Consider the following 18,712-nt stretch of genomic DNA (forward strand, 5'->3'; position numbering starts at 1 on the left):
AAAATTTGTGGGCAATTATGACGCAAATGACGTCATCGCCATGGCAACGTATTTTTTCTTTTTAGATGTTTTTCACTAGCTCTGATTTAATAGCTATTTCTAGCTAGCTAGCTATTTCTGCCATTAATCCATTGTCTCCTGAGCTATTCATGCCTCGTACAAACAAGAGAAGCAAGCACCTGCAGCAAGCCAGAGCTCACAAAGAAGGCAAAACTCTCACAAAGTTCACGATCTGATGATGGTGATTCCTCACTTCCTGATCTTAATGTTTCAACTGAAACTGATGCATCTCTCTCTGACACTGATCCCTCTGAAGATACAAATGGATCCACTGCTTCTGGTCAGGCCCATGACGAATCAATCACGCATAAGTATCAACGAGTAATTTTATCTTTGTACTCCCACTTTTTTTTTCATTTCTTTTGTACTAATGATAAAAACTCTCTATAGTGTTGTCTATTAGCAGTTAATTGAATTAATAACCCTGGTTTGAAGTTGATATCATAATTCTTATTGAACATGATATAAATTCAAAATATGTACCCATAAAGTTAATTAATAATTGTAAAATATCTTTACTGCATGTTTTCAATAAAATCTCTCTATAAAGTAAGTACATGTGCTATAAGTCAGTATACCCCAAATTCTATGATACCAAACATAATACAGTGTCGGTTATTCAAGAAAGTTTGAAAATCAATTACTTCTTTAATTATAGTCGTGGTTTGTAATTACAAGAGTTTCCATGGAAACTGAATCAGCCAAACTGTAGATAAATATGTAATATATAATATGCCGTAAGTTTAAAAATTAATTGTCAAGTCCTATTTAGTTTACATTCCTAAGTTGCATATTATGCAATATGGCCATGCATGCTGACATGCACTATATCTACATCTTTATTTGCCTTTGTTGCCAGAGCAGCAGAGACACCCCTCTTCCGGAGGCCTGAGACCCACACTAGTGGTGACAGCACCAGCACAACACTTCTCTCAGAGCTCGAGCTTGCCCGCTTCAGTTTGAAGTCAAACATGAATTGGAACTTGCCATAGCCCGTGGGGAACCAAGCAAAGACGTGGATGAGAGCTTCAGTGTGAGATCCTCCAGACCAACGCAGCATAAGCCACAGCTTCACAAAACGCAGTCTCGCCAAACAAATTCCAAATATTACAAGCTAGTTTACGGTAACATTTACTAAAAGTTTTACTGGCGTGCACAATTCTGGGTAATTGTTCAGCGCATGTGCCGGCCGTGTTTTAATCGGCGTGGATTCGAGGCTAGAGCGTCATATGCACATTAACACAGTTAATGCGAACGAGAATGGGTTGATTATTAAAACGTAAAACAGACTCCGAGCCATGTATATACATTGTAAAACGAAGCCTCAGGCTCGTGGTACGTCCAGCTTCTTTTAATCATAGATGATGGCTTCCTGACATGATGGCCAGGCTGTCTTGCTTGTTGGTTAGTCTCAGCCACCCTTCCTAGGTACGGAGACTGGCATGTAATTAACACAACGGCAATTAGAGACCTAGGTAGCAAAGGTTAAGTACTTCGCGCCACAGGGTATAGTTAATTTTACGTGTATGACACCCTGATATTGTGATGCTGGTACTGCCTCAACATAATTATAGATGTACTTTTAGTTATCATTTTCTTTAGGTGCGATTGTGTGTGCTTATGCTTATGGTAACGTTACAAACACGTTCTCACTCTCTACTGTCACTGTCGACTTCCTTCTTAGAATCATTGGTGAGTGGACATCATCATCATCATCATCATCATCCCTACTATACGAGAAAATGCTATACGACAAAAATACTGTCCCTTCTTACAAGACTATACTAGGTAGCACTTAGAAACATTCAACCCAACATATCAGAGAACGTAACGGCATGCCCCAGATCCCCTTACGCGGAAGTACGCCTTACGCGGAAGTACGTTTCTTGCACGCCGCCTTATTACAGTGACATAATTCGAGAAGGTAAATATTTGCTAAGTGTGCTGTGCATCTCTGACCATTGTGTCCATTGTGTCCCTTTTTCCTAATTTGTACCAGTTTCAGCACTCTTTAATAGCAACTTATAAACATCCCCTCAACCCCACACATTTGTACATTATCTGACACATATTCATGGTGGACTAAAGCCTATTTGCGTCACTGTGGGCTGTCCAGGCACAATTCTTTCTCCAATCGAAGTGCATGGTCCTACAGTCGAGTTTCTTTGATTTTCTTTGTGATAGCAAACAATGGGATTGACAAAGCACAGCAGTTTACCACATCTCTTTTTACAGTGTACATCACTCCAGAGATACTTTCTTTCCGTGGAAGAGGTACATCAGGAGGATCATCCATCCATTGTTTATTGACTACCCAAAGGGTTCGTTTTGGTACAGAAATTCAGAAATTTTAGCGCTGTTATAGGGTCTCCTTTATCAAACTGAGTGTACATAGAGGTAAGATCTTTCAATGCCCCACCAACATGAGGCAGCTTTTCCTTGTAGAAATCCGTCTTGAGTATAGCCATGCTATTTGAGCCTTACTTATATTTGAGCCTTACTTAGACAGTACAAAACATTTTTTTAATGCCGAGTTTTCTATAGTTACATTTAATACATGGGGACTGGGAGCCCGGCTTCGATCACCACCCACTGTCGGGGAGAGAGCCTGGCGAACCCCTGCTCTGCTGAGCCGAAAACGGTGCACAGAGAAGGGCCAATCAGTAATGATCCTACGGAAACCTGTGTTGCTATGGCCCAACAACTTGACCTCCTTTACGGATTGTGATACTAGAAAGAATGAGCAGGGCATGAACTTCGTCTAGCAACTCTGATAGGATAATATATCCCACCCCATATCCCCCACCTCTACATATGCAGGCCAAGCTCATATGCATGCACTAAGGATATGACAGGTCACTATGCTTACCAATGCAGCATACATACAGTCTTTACATCCAGCACATCCAGCACTAACAGTTAAAGGTTATGGGAATGAATAAATATTTAATTAGGTACATGTTTATGTCCAGAGAATCCAGAGAATGAAGCAAACTTTATATAACACAACATATCCTAGAAAAGAAAATATGGACACTGCTATATACAGCCAATGATTGTATAAAATGGACAGGTATCAACCTACTGGACACAGTTGTTTCAGTGCAATTAGCCTCCTTCACCGGCCTTCAAGCGAAAAGAAGGCCTGCTACTGACTGTTTGCGCATGCATGAATATTTTCCCGTTTTTTTACCTGTACAACTTCAACATTATTTTTATGAAAAAAATATACTGAAAATATGCAGACAAAGAATACAAATTCATTACTGCGCATGCAGATTGTATCAGTCCATGTGGTAGGTAAAAACCCAAAGCATTAACCAAGTTCTAGTTCTTCATGGCTTCCAACATAGTGCATGTTTGTAGGTTTTGCAGCAATGGTCTGTAAATTTGTTCTCTTCTGAGGCTCTGAGAAAGGACCTTCCAGGAAGAATGTGTGCTCTTCTTCAGATTTCCGATGATGGTCATCCATGTCACTGCTGCAGGCCTTGTATGTATTGCTGCAGAGGTTTTTGTTCTTGCCTCTAAGAGTAGCTATGAGAGTAGGGGTAGAGAATGCCTTCGGTCATCCCCTGTTAGCTCAACGCGCACGCTGCAGGGTGCGAGAAAGAGGGCGAAAAATAGCAGTGGCCCAGACGTGTCTCCTTTCACATCGAATGCACAGCCTTTGTCAAAGCGATCTATGGGTGGAGCTCCTGGGAGAAGACTTGCTTTTGAGCCTTGTGAGACACTTCTGTTTACGTGTTTGTCATTTACTTGTTAATTATCAGTTGTTATTCCTTTAGTGAGTGATAATGAGTCCATCACAGTTCCTGATTTCCCACCAGTCAACACAGTCCACTCTGCAGCTGGTAAAAGCACATACACATACATTAATTAAAAACCCAATTTTCATCTGACAATTTTAGAACTGTCGAGGTACATTTAGATGTGTAATGTGTAAGTAATAATTAATGCTGTGTACATTATATTAAAAGATTACTGTCAGCTCACCCAGTAAGGGAACGCCAGTCACCAAGGTCGTTGACAGTAGAGGTTGGACAAGTACTGGCAGGTGGTCCATCGCTAGAGCTGTGTTCTCTGTGTCTGCATTGAGAGAGTTGCTAGTACAGAAATTCATTAGCCACATCAATGATGAATGTGCTACTCTGTGTCGGAAGTCTGGTGATGCCCCATCCTTGTTCCGCAAGTTCCCAGTAGACAAGGTTGATTCGTTCTCATTGGAGAAGTGTATCGACGAGGTAAAAGTGAAGGCTTCAGCTCTCTTCAAACTGCTTGTTACCAGGTCCGACCACAGGAATAAGACCAAGAAAGGCGCCAAGAAAGGCGCCACCCCGGTATCTGTATGGCCCTCAGTGTGTTGCTTAAGGAACGGAATAGAGAAATGAGTGGACTGCAGACCTTTCTTTCACTTGTGCTTTTCTCTACTAGGGTGAACAAAAAGGTGTGTGTGTGTGTGTGCGTGTGCGTGTGTATGTACATGTATGTACATCGCTATAAGAGAATAATGTTTGTAAGAACATACTTCCCAAATACATTAATATTAACAGCCAGTAACATTTACAGGTTTACACCAGGCTTAATTACCTGAACGTAACGTAACACTCAGTTACACAGCTGTACTAGGACTCATCACAACCATCAGTGAGCAGCACAGGGTCCCCATTAAGAATGATGGTTCGTCCTTCAAGTTTGTGGGAGACAATGTAGACAAGAGGCGAGGATCAGGAGTGATCACCACGGTCAACTGAAACACATGTACAGTCTCCTTGCGGTGAAGTCTCGAGTGCAGGGTCCTTCCCCACCAGCACCATCACAATTCATCCCGTGTGACATATCCAAAGACCAGGCATCCATGTATCTCCCGAATGAGAAGGCCATTAAGAGCAACCTTGTGGTGTCGTCGTGTGTTGTGTGACCACATGAAGGTTTTCAAGTCACAAAAAGGTTCAGTAGCCAAGCACATCCCACATCCACACAGTACCGAAATGGCTACAAAATCTGACGTTGTTGTGTGCGATGTGCTGCACAAGAACGAGAACAAGCGAGTGGACATGATTGACATCATGATGTCAACGCAGGATTACCTTGGAAAGGACTTTAAGCACACTGTAGCATCAGGAGGAGATCTGTTGACAGTGGACATCTTGCAGATGCTGATACACCCGAGATACACCCGAGATACACCCGAGGAAGGATTGGATCGTCTCGAGCCAGTTGCGGAGGATTGGCATGCCCTCATGAATTACCTGATGGTGAGAAGACAATCTGTGATCTAGAATAATTATGTGGCATACTCTAATTAATGCCCTTGAGTACAATGTACCAAAAAACATAATTCAGTATGTATGTACGTACACGTAGATGTACATGTACTGTGATAACGTGTATAACGTGTATAATTAATTATACAAGTAGGACATGAAAGCGTTCAAGTCATTAACATGACTGTACAATTAATGTACATGCATGTGTATTTACCTTTTCTTTAACAGAGTGTGTGGAAGGATCTTTTCAAGATCAGCTCTGTTGCTCTCAGCCATCTATTCCTGACATCTTCCACAGGCGAAGGATCCCAAGAAAGACATGCATGCTTCTTTTGATGGGCTGATGTCTGTGTTCAAAAGTCACCTCATAGATACATCATCCTTGGAATAGACATGGACAGTGAGCTCCCTCCAACGGTAGAGGTTCCGTTTGTGTCCTCCAAGGTGGTTGACCGGTTCACGATTGTGTGAAGACGAACCAAGTATACGCACTGGAGGCTCTCAGGATTCAGGTGCAGTTGGCTACTCTCTCCCCAGACTTGGTTCACCAACTGACCTGGGGGAGATTTGTGAATACATATGGCGGTAATGGTCGGAATATCCCATGTGATTTACACAATGAGCATGTGAACAAACAGTTTAAGGAGATCATACGAAACCAACTTCACCGAGACTGCTAGTACAAGATCGGCAAGAAGTGTCACTACCATTGCTCACCTGGTCGATTCATTTGATTCTCAGGTAGGGATGCACCCAGAATCATCGGCCCACTCGACGAAGTCTGAGGAGGCAGACATCAAATCGATCGTCCAAGCACTCGAAGTCCAGACTGAGCCACGATGGATTCAAGAAGATTACTCCCAACCCTCTCAACTCCCTCAACTGCAAGAAGCTGGAGGAATGGCAAATTGAAACATTTCAACAAGCTGACTACACATACAGTTGTGGAATCAGAGCTCGGGCTAGACAGAATGTCAGACTTCGACGAATTTGATCTCGAATTCGACGAATTTGTGACAGTGCCAATGAAAAGGGACCTTAACGCGTGCATTTACGAATCAGTTTTATTGTTGAATCAGATAGGGCGTCCTTTAAGCTTCAAAATGATACCAAGATCGACCTCCTAGCTACTTTCTTTCCGGAGATATGTTCGAGGGAACGCTACAGTGGTTTTCCTTACCTTTGCAGGCTATACTGCAAGAGCACTGCAACCACAATGTAGTAAATATAGTATTTTGGTTGGCTTCTGTTATGATTGTTAGTAACAAGCCAACAAAATTACAATTACTTGCTATGGCATGCAAAATACAAACTGTAAACTGGTTTTAATTTGGCAATTTCAAAACTGCCAAATTAGTGGACCTAATTGCTGTAGTAGCCTAAGACGTCAAATTAAAAATCGCCAAATTCTAATAGCTCACTCGCCAAATAATTATAATAGCTGCTAAATGTTCCAGGTGTCTCATATTTTGTCTGACTGAAGTGATGGTAGCTCTGATAGTAACTCAGTTAACTTGTTGCTTGGTTCATTGTGGCAAAATGATATGAGCTAAAACTTGTATGTATAGCTATAGGGAGCGGAGGGCCTATATTTACTAGGCTCAAAATTGGATATTTCCGAAAGCAGCTTGTTGACCTCAAGCATTATAATTATAGAAGGAGTGCTGTGAAAGTAGAGTAGTAACCCCTTGAGTTGTGTGAAAAGTCTGCAATAGCCAGTATTTTACCCATCATTGATTTTTGTGATGTGTGGGTGGACTAAAATAACACAGACAGAAAATAACACAGACAGGTAATCACTACATTGTGGTTGCAGTGCTCTTGGAGTATAGCCTGCAAAGGTATGGAAAACCACTGTACGAAGGTATTGCAATGCCCTCTTGAGTAAATGACGCTCAAACGTCATGATAATTGAAGTTCAATTATTGGCTTCCGGGCACTTCCGTATACTCATAAAGCTTAGTAAAAGATGTTCTGGAGAAGACAAGTTAGTTAGATGAAGATGAAGGCTAGGCGTTCTAGGACTCTCTAGCTAGCTAGTATAGCTATGTAGCTTGGCACCTAGGAAGGATCTTCGAAGAAATAAAGAGACAAAGACTCCTGTCGCTCAAATGGTAAGCTCTCGTGTCTTGTTATAAGCTTGTACTTATTATCTGTGTAATGTATCAGTCTTATAAAAGATCCCTCACTTGTATGGACCCTACAGAAAGTGTCTCTGTCCTTCATACAGCTTAAGGTAGGACAACTCACATGATCAAAAGTGACGTCACTTGTCGTATTATGATGTCACAGAATCTGTTTTGCTCTAAAAAGTGGCTCTGCTGACTTAGTAGGACGTGATTAATCCATCAGTACAACTCTTGAGAGCTGAACATCTCTAGCTCGAGAACTACGGGGCAAGAAAGGATCGGCACTCTAATAAGTCCGAAGCAAGCCGCGGCCACTGAATAATAGCCGCGGCTATTCGAACCAATCCGCGGATTATCCGGGGCTTTCCATCTAAGTCGCGGCCATGATCCGGATGAATGGGGCAAGCCGCGGCCACTGTAATAATAGCAGCGGCTATTCGAATCAATCCGCGGATTATTCCATCTACGCCGCGGCCATGATCCGGATGAATCCGCGGCCACTGTAATAATAACCGCGGCTATTCGAATCAATCCGCGGCTTGCCATCTAAGTCGCGGCCATGATCCGGATGAATGGGCAAGCCGCGGCCACTATAATAAATAACCGCGGCTATTCGAATCAATCCGCGGATTATTCGGGGCTTGCCATCTAAAGTCGCGGCCATGATCCGGATGAATGGGGAAAGCCGCGGCCACTGTAATAATAGCAGCGGCTATTCGAATCAATCCGGGGCTTGCCATCTAAGCCGCGGCCATAATCAGGATGACTGGGGGGGGGCCAGAGAGGTCGAGTGCTTTTTATATAGTCGAAGCAGTTTGCAAGCGCTCCTAGATCTACACTAGATCTACACTACAGCAAGGTAAGCGACTATGGATTTTGGTCCACAAACATCTGATCAATCGATTGATTGATCTTGTGCGATCAAAGTTAGTTGCTGTGCCCTGTTGAATGAAACAACTGTCATATAGTCATATGTACTGTATAATTGTTGTGGCATACGTACATGTGTACTTGTATACAGCTGCCACCCCCTCATGTGTGCCACCGTTCAGGTTGGTTGGCAGCAGTTAGCAGCAGTTAGAAGTTGAAGTGCAACCAGCCATGACCATCTCATGCGCACACTGCACTGTACGTACGTATGTACGTATAATTATACTTCACTAATGCATGATTGACCGCACTTCAACTCACCAACCATACATACTATACTGCATTTATTGTATACCAGTCTTTGTCATAATAATTGTGTAGTGTAGTGTAGTGTAGTGTGTAATGTACGTGTCTCCTAAATGTGGTTAGGACTCTGCGACAGGTCAAAGGCACTCTCCTCCTGTGAAGGAGGTGAGTAAGGTGAGTAAGGTGAGTACTGTATTTGCTTGATTAAACGCCCGGGCGTTTATTTCCTAAGAGAAGTCTGTAGAGAGGAGAGGGCAGAGGGTGTTTAAACGAGATGGGCGAAACGGGCGGTTATTGAACATCCGGTAGTGGGTGTAGATTAATGTGAGGGCGTTTATTTGAACACGTGGCTAACAAACTGAAGTATGGCTAGCTATTCAGTTAGCAGTACTTTGAATCCTTCTTCCCTACAGAGGCCTACAGAGGTCACACACCGTAAGTATTGCTCTACCTGGCTCCATAGTAGACATGTATCTATGCTGCCATGCTTCCCACTAGTTCCACGTGTCTACCACCCACAGTGCCACGCCCATACATGGGCGTTTATTGAGCTTTTACCTGGGCATTTAAACGAGATGGGTGTATTGGGTATTTGCAGTCTGCAATTTCTGCAATTCAACTGCGTGGTTACAGCACAGAGGAAAACCCTAGGTTGTATATAGCCATTAATTCATTATGTCGTTATTTTGAGGGTTACACTCCACACGTAATTAGGGTTAGGACTGGCAAGGATCCTGTGGCTCGCACACTTTTCTCCTCGTCTTTATACAACCTCCCTGATGAGTTCAGTATTCAGGAAGAACTGTCATTTGGAGCGTCTGGACCAACATGGAGGGAGCTGGCTGATCATCTCAGTAAGATCGGAGAGAGAGGAACAAGTAGCGAAGGAACTCGTGACCAGCTACAAAATCGGTGAGTACTGTGCAGTCATGTCTCACTTAATGTTTATTATCTAGTGGATCTTTACTGTCTGTTTTGGCTCTGTGTGACTGTTGCACTCTACCAAATACCCACTCTAGTATGAGTAGAGGATGTGTTTATTTGCTTACCATTTACAACCCCTTTGTATACTTTTTTCTGAGGGTCCTTTGTTCATTGTTACTAACCCTCCCCTCAGGTATTATGTGACTGAGGGTGTGAGGAAGGTCAGCTACCACCATCAGTCAGCTCGTAATAAATGTTGTACATACAACACTGTATGCTGTTAAGGTGTGCAAATTTGTACAAATTTATATTCCAGCATTGCTTTAGTCACATTTTACTCCCCTCCAGGTCTACACAGGGAAACAGAGAGCTACCGTAGCCGAAGCTGACCTATCCTTGGTTAAAACAGGAGATCTCGTTGCTGTTTATTGTGAATACTATACTAAGGAGCCTGTAATTGGTGAATGCATTCGTATTGAAGAGCGGTACATTGAAGTTGCATGGATGGAGGGATCGTATTCATCTGTTTGGAACCCTGGAAAATCCGAGATCCTAAGAACATGAGGTAAACCTTCACTTGGACTGATACAATTCCAAAAACTTCTGTTTTGCTATTTGCATCCATGCTAACAAGCAGAAATTTTCTCCGCAAATGCACCATTGAGCGGTTGATGAAAATGTATGCTAAGTTATAGGTATAGCCAGCGTATAGCCTTGCTTGGTTCTCTAGATATGAAGGCCGAAAGTAGCTGGGCGTGGTCTGGCGAGTGGGTAAAGGGTGCTAGGTATGAAAGTGGCTTAATGGGGGTCAGAGGTCAGTTTGGAAAAGGGTTGGGCTTGCAAATGAGAATGAGAATCCGGATGACGACATGTCTGGGTCAGAGGTCAGATGGGCTGGGCATCCGGATGACGTATGAGTTCAGAGGTCAGCAAGATAAAACGGGTCAGAGGTCAGCTCAGAAAAAAGGGGCTGGGCTCTATGCTTTATATAGAAATACAATTCAAATAAGTACGGCCTGGGGTCGAGGCAGCTAGCTAGCTACTATACTATACTATACCTTAGGGCAGTGCTAAATAGACAAAGACAGCACTCTACACAGTATCACAGGTGAGGAAGTACACGTGCATTGGAGGGTAAAAATACAGAGGTTATATGTATATTATTTAGACTCGCATGCCGTCACTGTTGCAGGCGAACAGTAGACTGGTCAAACTCCGTGTTGAGACTCGTGTTGCACAGTCAGCATATCAGAAAATATGAAAAAAATGGCTGCGGTTTTCGTGACGTCAGTATACTGCATGTGATACGTAGAGTTTTCTAGTGAAACGTCACTATCATTGATCTTGCGGTAACCGCATGCGGTTAGTTGCCACAAATATCGTGGCAAACGTTACACGAGTCTCTACACAGAGTTTGACCAGTCCCTTTCTCAAGGGCTGGCTGGCGAGTCTATATATTATTGGCTACTCATTCATTTGTGATACCCCAAGTCAGGATGGATCTCATCTCTTTATTGAGAAGAACCTCAAGGTAGAGGGTAGATAGGCGTGGCCCGCCTCCAAAAAGGGAGACGGGTTGCAGCCCTATTTAGCATTCGTTCTGAGCCGTGTGAGAGTTGTCCTGTTGGAATAACAAACCACAAAATGCGTGATGCGTGGGTGATATATTGCTTCAGCCTCAATAACAGACCGCCAGTGATGTATTTATACTAGAGGCCAATAATATTTTGTGCGTGGGCGGGTATTTGCATTCTTGTGAGAGCGTGACATTCTTCACGCACTGGGATAACTCTCAACACGGCAGCTTGCCAGTCCCTAAAGCGCAGTGGAGGGGAGTGGTTTTCCAGTCTATCAGATTACAGACTGCTTACGTAATGCATTTCAGCACCAATCAGATTTTATAGCCCTTATGTAATGCATTTGTTGGCTTCCCAGCTTCTCCCCTTTATGCAGCAAGCTGGTAACTCACTCAAAATAAGGCCTTCTACAACACAGAAGTGATTGTGTGCATGTGCTCCGTTTGTAATCCCTCTCTTCTCAGGGTCCATTTTGGGCGGAAGATTTGGGCACACGTAAGCGCGTCGCAAAATGTTTGACTACGCCCACTTTTGTTGATTATATACCGTATAGCAGGTATATTTCGAGGGTATATAATAATTATAAGACCCATAATACAAGATAGCCAGGAAACCTAAACCATTCAAATTATTATCTTACGACCTTAGCTGTTTATCGTTTTATTACGTACTCCATTAAAAAATGTTCGCAGATTGAGCCTCTACCGCGAAGATTTATACCCACGAAAATTTATATCTTTATTGAATAGTAGGCGTGTTCAGTATTATTGACCACACCTATTGACTATAAGAGGTGCCTCACCGTTATAGGCTAGTCCTGGATTCGAGGCTAACGGTGTGGAGGTACAGCTGCATGTTGATGTGCGCATGCGCCAAAAGGCTGGAACTCAGACCACGAAAATAAATCCGCGAAATCCTTTGTAATGGTCCATCCGCGAAAATTTATACCCTCGTAATATACCCGCTATACGGTACTTAGCCCAGAGGAGGTCCAACATGTGTGCACGAATCACTACAACTCATTTTGACAAGTATATTATCTGTTACAGTTCTGTAGACTATAATAGTATATGAGTAACAAATTAATATTTACACAAGCACACATTCACAGCATTTGTTTTAGGGGGGGGGACGGGTGATGCGTGGAATTGGGGTTTCCCATTTAAATGTCACTGTTTTATTTGGTGGGGGTGAGGGGTAGCGATTGTGGTGGTATCGATGGTTTGTGTACGGGGGAGGTGGGAAATAAGCTCTGTCGCTGCTGTACGCAGGAGGTGAAGAGCTATTAGTAGGGGGAAGAGAGGATGTTTAGTTCATGCATACTAACATTTTTCTTCATTAAGCAATTCTACAGACAGTTGCAAGTTGGTTGTCCAATTGAAGTGCAGTGTTGTATGGCGCTATATTAGTGCCATAATTCAAGGGGGGTATACTTTCAAGGGGGGTATACTTTTTTGCATTAGGGGGTATACTTTTTCATTAGGGGGTATACTTTTTTTTATTAGGGGGTATACTTTTTCATTAGGGCATACTCTTTTCATTATAGGGGATATACTTTTTCATTAGGGTATACTCTTTTCATTGTAGGGGGTACACTTCTTCATTAGGGTATACTCTTTTTCATTAGGGGGTACACTTTTTCATTAGGGTGTACTCTTTTCATTAGGGGGTACAATTTTTTTCATGAGAGCAGTATAGGAGAACATTATTCAGTATACTTTTCACTGGAGCCCTTTATTTATGGGCTCCTGATAAATCGATGACCATTTCCAGAAGACGTTTGACTTATTGATCGATCTTTGACCTGAACACAGAAGAAATTCAGAGGAGACTGGAACCACTTGACCTTAGTTAGGGTCACTAAATAGGATTTTCTTCAAACTTCTCTTTCAGACTACTTCAATCTAGTTTTAGTGTCTGTAAGTTATTCTACACGGGGGGGTCAACAGGGGGGGGTCAATTTTTATTTCGCCAATTTTGTTCAAAAGCAGAGATACGATCAAAAGTCAGCTCTTGTACTAGCCTCGATATCGTGAGCGGCTTGTTCACAAAATTAAAGTGTGTTTATAACTGCATGGAACAAAGCATATTTTTCAGCTCTCAATGCAGTGAAGTAGTAGCAGCATCATGAAACGTTTGTCCGAAGTCCAGAAAGTTTGCGTACCTCTCCTGCTCTTACTGTACATGATCTATTAAAGTGTATCTGGTGACATCAAGAGCACAGTAACTACAAACTCTTTACTGGTGCACACACCCCTTTTGCTCATTACACACCCCTTTTTAGCAGCTCGCCTCATCCAATGGAAGTGCTGGGCGTTGCCTATCCTATGGTCAAAGCCAGTTGTGCGTTTCCCTCGAGAACAAGCCGCTCACGATATCGAGGCTAGTACAAGAGCTGACTTTTATCCTATCTCTGCTTTTGAAAAAAATTGGCGAAATAAAATTGATCCCCCCCTGTAGAATAACGTTTTAAAACTTATAGACACTAAAACTAGACTTGAAGTAGTCTGAAAGAGAAGTTTGAAGAAATCCTATATTTAGTGACCTTAATTAATTAACTGACTAAGGTCAAGTAGTTCCAGCCTCCTCTGAATTTCTTGTGTTCAGGTCAAAGGTCGATCAATAAGTCAAATGTCTTCTGGAAATGGTCATCGATTTATCAGGAGCCCAGGGCTCCAGTGAATTTTGAAAAGTATACTGAATAATGTTCTCCTATACTGCTCTCATGAAAAAAATTTATACCCTAGAAAAAAGTGTACCTCCTAATGAAAAGAGAGTGCACCCTAATGAAAAAGTGTACCCCCTAATGAAAAGTGTACACCCTAATGAAAAAGTGTACCCCCTACTGAAAAGAGTATACCCTAATGAAAAAGTATACCCCCTAATAAAAAAGTATACCCCCTAATGAAAAAGTATACCCCCTAATAAAGTATACCCCCTAATAAAAAAAAGTATACCCCCAAATGAAAAAGTATACCCCCTAATAAAAAAAAGTATACCCCCTAATGAAAAAGTATACCCCCCTTGAATTTATGGCACTAATATAGCGCCATAGTGTTGATTGTTGAATTGCACCATAGTAATTAGCCCAATTAGGATGACCACAGTGTTTTGTTTGAGTCTCTCTGGAGGAATTAGTTACATGTAGCTTGATAGCTAGCTAGGATTAGCCTCCTTTGCGGGTTCTCAATAAGAATTAATTAATTAATAATTAATACAGGCTGTTCATAACAAAATTAATGTGTCATGAAAGTGAAGTCTCTGTTGGCATGCCCACTTCCCTAGTGGGAAGTGCGGCCTGGGATCGAGGCTACAAAACACCTACACGTAAGATTTGTACAATAAACCGTCAATTGAATGTCCTTCATGCTTCAGCGGGCGTTCCATCCAACCCAGTTAGCCTTGTGCTACTACCCCCTTACCAAACACACACGCACGCACACACACACACACACACACACACACACACACACTAACATCTATTTATTTTGACTTTAATGGCGAATCCAATCCATCTATAGATCTGTATTGTTGCTGCAATGCCACATTGTGCAATCAAGAAAGAAGATCTCGAATTATTTTCCCCATCCCTAATGAGCATGCTCATTTATATTATAAAATGGTGAGTGTCATACCATGGCCGCAAGGCAATATGCCTTATCCTTAAAAAAAATCAAAAATGTACTATTACAAGAATTTTAGAAAGCCAGCGAATATGAAGGTCCTATATAAGGGTGGCCATATAAGGGTGGCCGGGCAGTGGCAATCTGAAGGATATAATAATAATAATTAATTAATTAATAATTAATACAGGCTGTTCATAACAAATGTGTCATGAAAGTGAAGTCTCTGTTGGCATGCGGGGCATGCCCCAACCACCAGCTCTACTGGAGTAAGAAGTGGGGAATAAGGTTGCCTCCATTACACAGAGCTTGTTGTGACGGCCACCTTGAGATTGTAAAGATGCTTGTTACCCATTTATCCGGCCATGGAGCTTGTAGATCTACCTGTTTCACTGATGACGGTGGTGGGGAGGCTAACAGAGCTCCACTTCACTGGGCATGCTCGGGAGGTCATATCGAGGTGGTGCAGTACTTGATCAAGGAGGTCAACTGCAGCACTGTCAACTGCAGCACTGGTAAGCAGTCGTTACTATTTGTGCCTCTCGCCATGTTTTTGCTTTCACTCAAAAGTATTAGAGTGTTACTGAAGAGGTAAATAATTTGCAATGTGCTTTGATTGTTTCACAAGAAAGGGGTGTCCACAGTCAATCCTAACAGTGGGAGCAAACCCGTCAAAGCAGTAGTCTGTGAGATAAGTATTTAGAATTCAATCACAGTTGTGTCTGGTTCAGTTCTGTTAGCTGACTCTGGGTAGTCTCGAATACCCGCCTCAACCTAAAAGCTTTTAGGTTGAGGCGGGTAGACTCTGAGATCCTACTTCACTTCTATGCATGAGACTCCAGGCTTCTTTGCTGTGATCCTAGTCCACAGTGTATATAAAACTCTGTTCTCAAATGTTTCAGCATGCCTCCAGTCTTGTTAGCTTCCTGAGTTGCTTGCCTAGACAGTTTAATAAGTCATACATGATATTCATCACTACATGCACTGCATTATATGGTTTCTTTATAATCATGTCATGTCACCAGCCGAGGGTTTGCACTTTAGTGCTCTAGTGTTAAATCAGATTTCGTGTAACTGACTATCTATAATTATGTTAAATTACAGATGTGAGGGATGATGAGAGACAGTCCCCACTAGATATAGCTATGGATCCTGACACTCTGCGAGAGAGGGAAGGCTGTTTGGATGTTGCCCTCTACCTGATATGCCGTGGCTGTGGTAGTGATAAGGACAAAGACAACTTACTGCATGCAGCATGTTGGTGGGGCAAGCTGGATATAGTGAAAGAACTGGTTGAGCAACACAAAGTTGACCCCGAAAGTGAGTGTTAATTCTATTGTGCCTTTGAATGTTCTCTGTAGTATCATATACTGTTCACTACTTGGTAACGACTGCCTGCGCATGCCCCAATCTTACCCCAGTATCTGGAGGCTACAAATAACAACGTAAATGTTCTGTAAAACAATGACGTCAAGACAGAAAGAAGTAGATTGAAGGAAGTAGATAGAACGGAAATCGAGTGAGCAACTTGTACGCACAAGCTTCTAGCCCGGTGGAGGTGCAAAGCTACATAACAATGATAACATAAAGCTACACACATAATATCATTTAACTATGGTCATACAGATTGTAGTAAATGACTGCGATCTAGGAGTGCGTCATATCCTAGGCGAGGATATTACTATCTTTTGGCAGTATATCGGTCTAAGCAGATGTCACGTGCCCTGTCACGCTAGAGGTTAGGGGTCACGTGACTGCGGTAATGTTTTGGGGGAGTACTGAGAGAGGAGCCCCTGCGATTAGCATTAAGCACGTAAGTGTTGGGGGCCCTTATTCAGCCCCCCAACCAGTATATCAACATCGTCGGATGGAAAATAGGTCTTAACCTCCGTGAATGGGAGGGTGGGAGGCATAAGATTTGAGCAGCCAATTTGTCTGTGGCTCGCTGACAAGCGGCTGTACTTTAGCACGTGGAACCATGGATGCGCATGTGCGATAGGCATGCATGTGACTGGAAGCCACACCTACGACTGTGTGATTCGAGGTAAGACCGCGGTTAGTGTATTACCTCGTTAACTACGTTTATTTAACTCCATTAAACTACATGATGAATATTTTTTGTATTATTATTAAAGAGTGGGTAATGATCAACCACGATTGTTGTTAAAAACGATCTATGCCAAAAGTTCAAGTCTAGCTGCATCAGCAGAGCCTTGCAGCTCTCTTCTCACTGTTGCAGCTACCAATAGCTAGCGTTCTAGTGCAGAGCTAACTACTAAGTAGAGTAGCAACACTTGGTGAACAAGTTTTGTTACGCACTCTTCTAAAAAGGCTGCAATGGCATTCCAAGTAAGGAATATCTCGAGAACGAAGCATTATTTTGCAAATCCACAAATTAGAATCTATGACTATAAAAGCCTATGAAACTCTTACTTGCACTTCATTGATCCTTGAGCAGCTGTAGCAGTCTATACACACACAGACAGACAGACAGACTCAAAAACACACCGTATACATTGCTTGCGCATGTGCACTGATGCATAATAATAGACTGAAGTGCTAGTATACTGTATGCGTACACCAAGGCATCAGCACCCGCGCTGCTTTCATGTTTACTATAGTATTGTCATTGTGGTCTTGTTACTGATGAGGAAAAGGAATGTAATTGCATTGTGTTGCAATAGTCAGGTCAAAGTCCAGTCCAGTCCAGTGTTCCAGTACACCGATTACAGGCAGCCGAACACCAACAATAGTACCTCAGAAGATTATGATAGAAGATTCCGTAATGTTGTAAGAATCGAAGACTATAATATGTGACAGGCTCTGGGAAAACAGACCAATTGGAGCAGATATTGGTATTGAGCAATAGCCAGATTTATAGACTACAGTGTATAATCTCATAATTTTTTTTCTTGGATTATAGTTATCTACAGTCTTTATACTACCTCTCTGCAAAATCTGATGCTCTGAATCCAACTCTTTCCACCAAAGCGCTTTGTCTAAGCAGCCACCATTACCTTACTTTTCCCAATTTAGCAATCTTTGAGTGGGCGTTTCTCAATACTGCTGTTTTACAACTTCGAGTTTCCAACGCGCATAACTCAGGCATGGAACAAGATATGTGCAAACTAAGCACATCAATACATAGGCAATTCTTTGCTCTATCATCTGGTATATAGATCGCAAAAATTATAGCTTGCGCCAATTGGTCTGTTTTCCCAGAGCCTGTCACATATTATAGGTAAAAACATGAGTTAATAGGCAACATTTTGAGCATAATTGGGCAATTAAGGCCTATAATCATTGACCACCTTTATCTGGGTCCAAGCCAGAGGGGTACGTCAATGTCAATAGTTTACAAATTAAAACACCACGTGGCCTTATGCAGACGTTTACATATATAACTGAGCTCACCCTCACCACTACTAGCTTCATCACAACAGAAATCAGTTGAGCCCCAGACGAACCAGCTAGAGAGAAGAGATTACAAGATATGGAAAATTAGCCTTCTTTAGCTAGGGTATAAATTTTGATGTACTGGTTTGCTGCATGCGCTGGATAGGCAAATAAACGATCAAAAACAACAGAAGCAGTATATATAGCTGTTATATCCAAGCTAAGGTCAATAATCCAGGACTACAGATGTTTAATGTTTTCGTTAAAAAGTGACCCTATTGACCTTGGCCTCTGGGTGCAAGTAGCAACCACAAAAGTAGTGCTCTGAATGTTTTAACCCCTCCCCCTCTCCCTGAATTACTCGCTATAATTATGGTATTCATAAAGCTCTGGTAACACTATGTCTGATAACATTTGGGGTGTTTTAGAACTGCCTGTCAATGAATGGAAAGTGGACAAACGGGAGTATATGTGGAGCGATGAGGAGGGTTTTGATGAAGAAGATGAGGATGAGGATGAGTTACAGTTACCACTGGACAAAGCTCTAGGCCCTGATTATC

The 18,712-nt window shown here is 42.3% G+C and overlaps 1 long non-coding RNA gene across 1 annotated transcript; it reads right to left on the reverse strand.

Annotated features, from left to right (window-relative positions):
• Window positions 1-3,372: 3,372 nt before the first annotated feature.
• On the reverse strand, window positions 3,373-5,033 carry LOC135330987 (uncharacterized). Its single transcript, XR_010392899.1, has 3 exons — window positions 4,648-5,033; window positions 4,054-4,484; window positions 3,373-3,908 (listed from the first exon to the last, which is right to left on the reverse strand). It is a non-coding gene; the product is annotated as an uncharacterized LOC135330987 (long non-coding RNA).
• Window positions 5,034-18,712: the final 13,679 nt, after the last annotated feature.

This window comes from Halichondria panicea, chromosome 2 (genome assembly GCF_963675165.1).
Source record: "Halichondria panicea chromosome 2, odHalPani1.1, whole genome shotgun sequence".
NCBI lineage: Eukaryota > Metazoa > Porifera > Demospongiae > Suberitida > Halichondriidae > Halichondria > Halichondria panicea.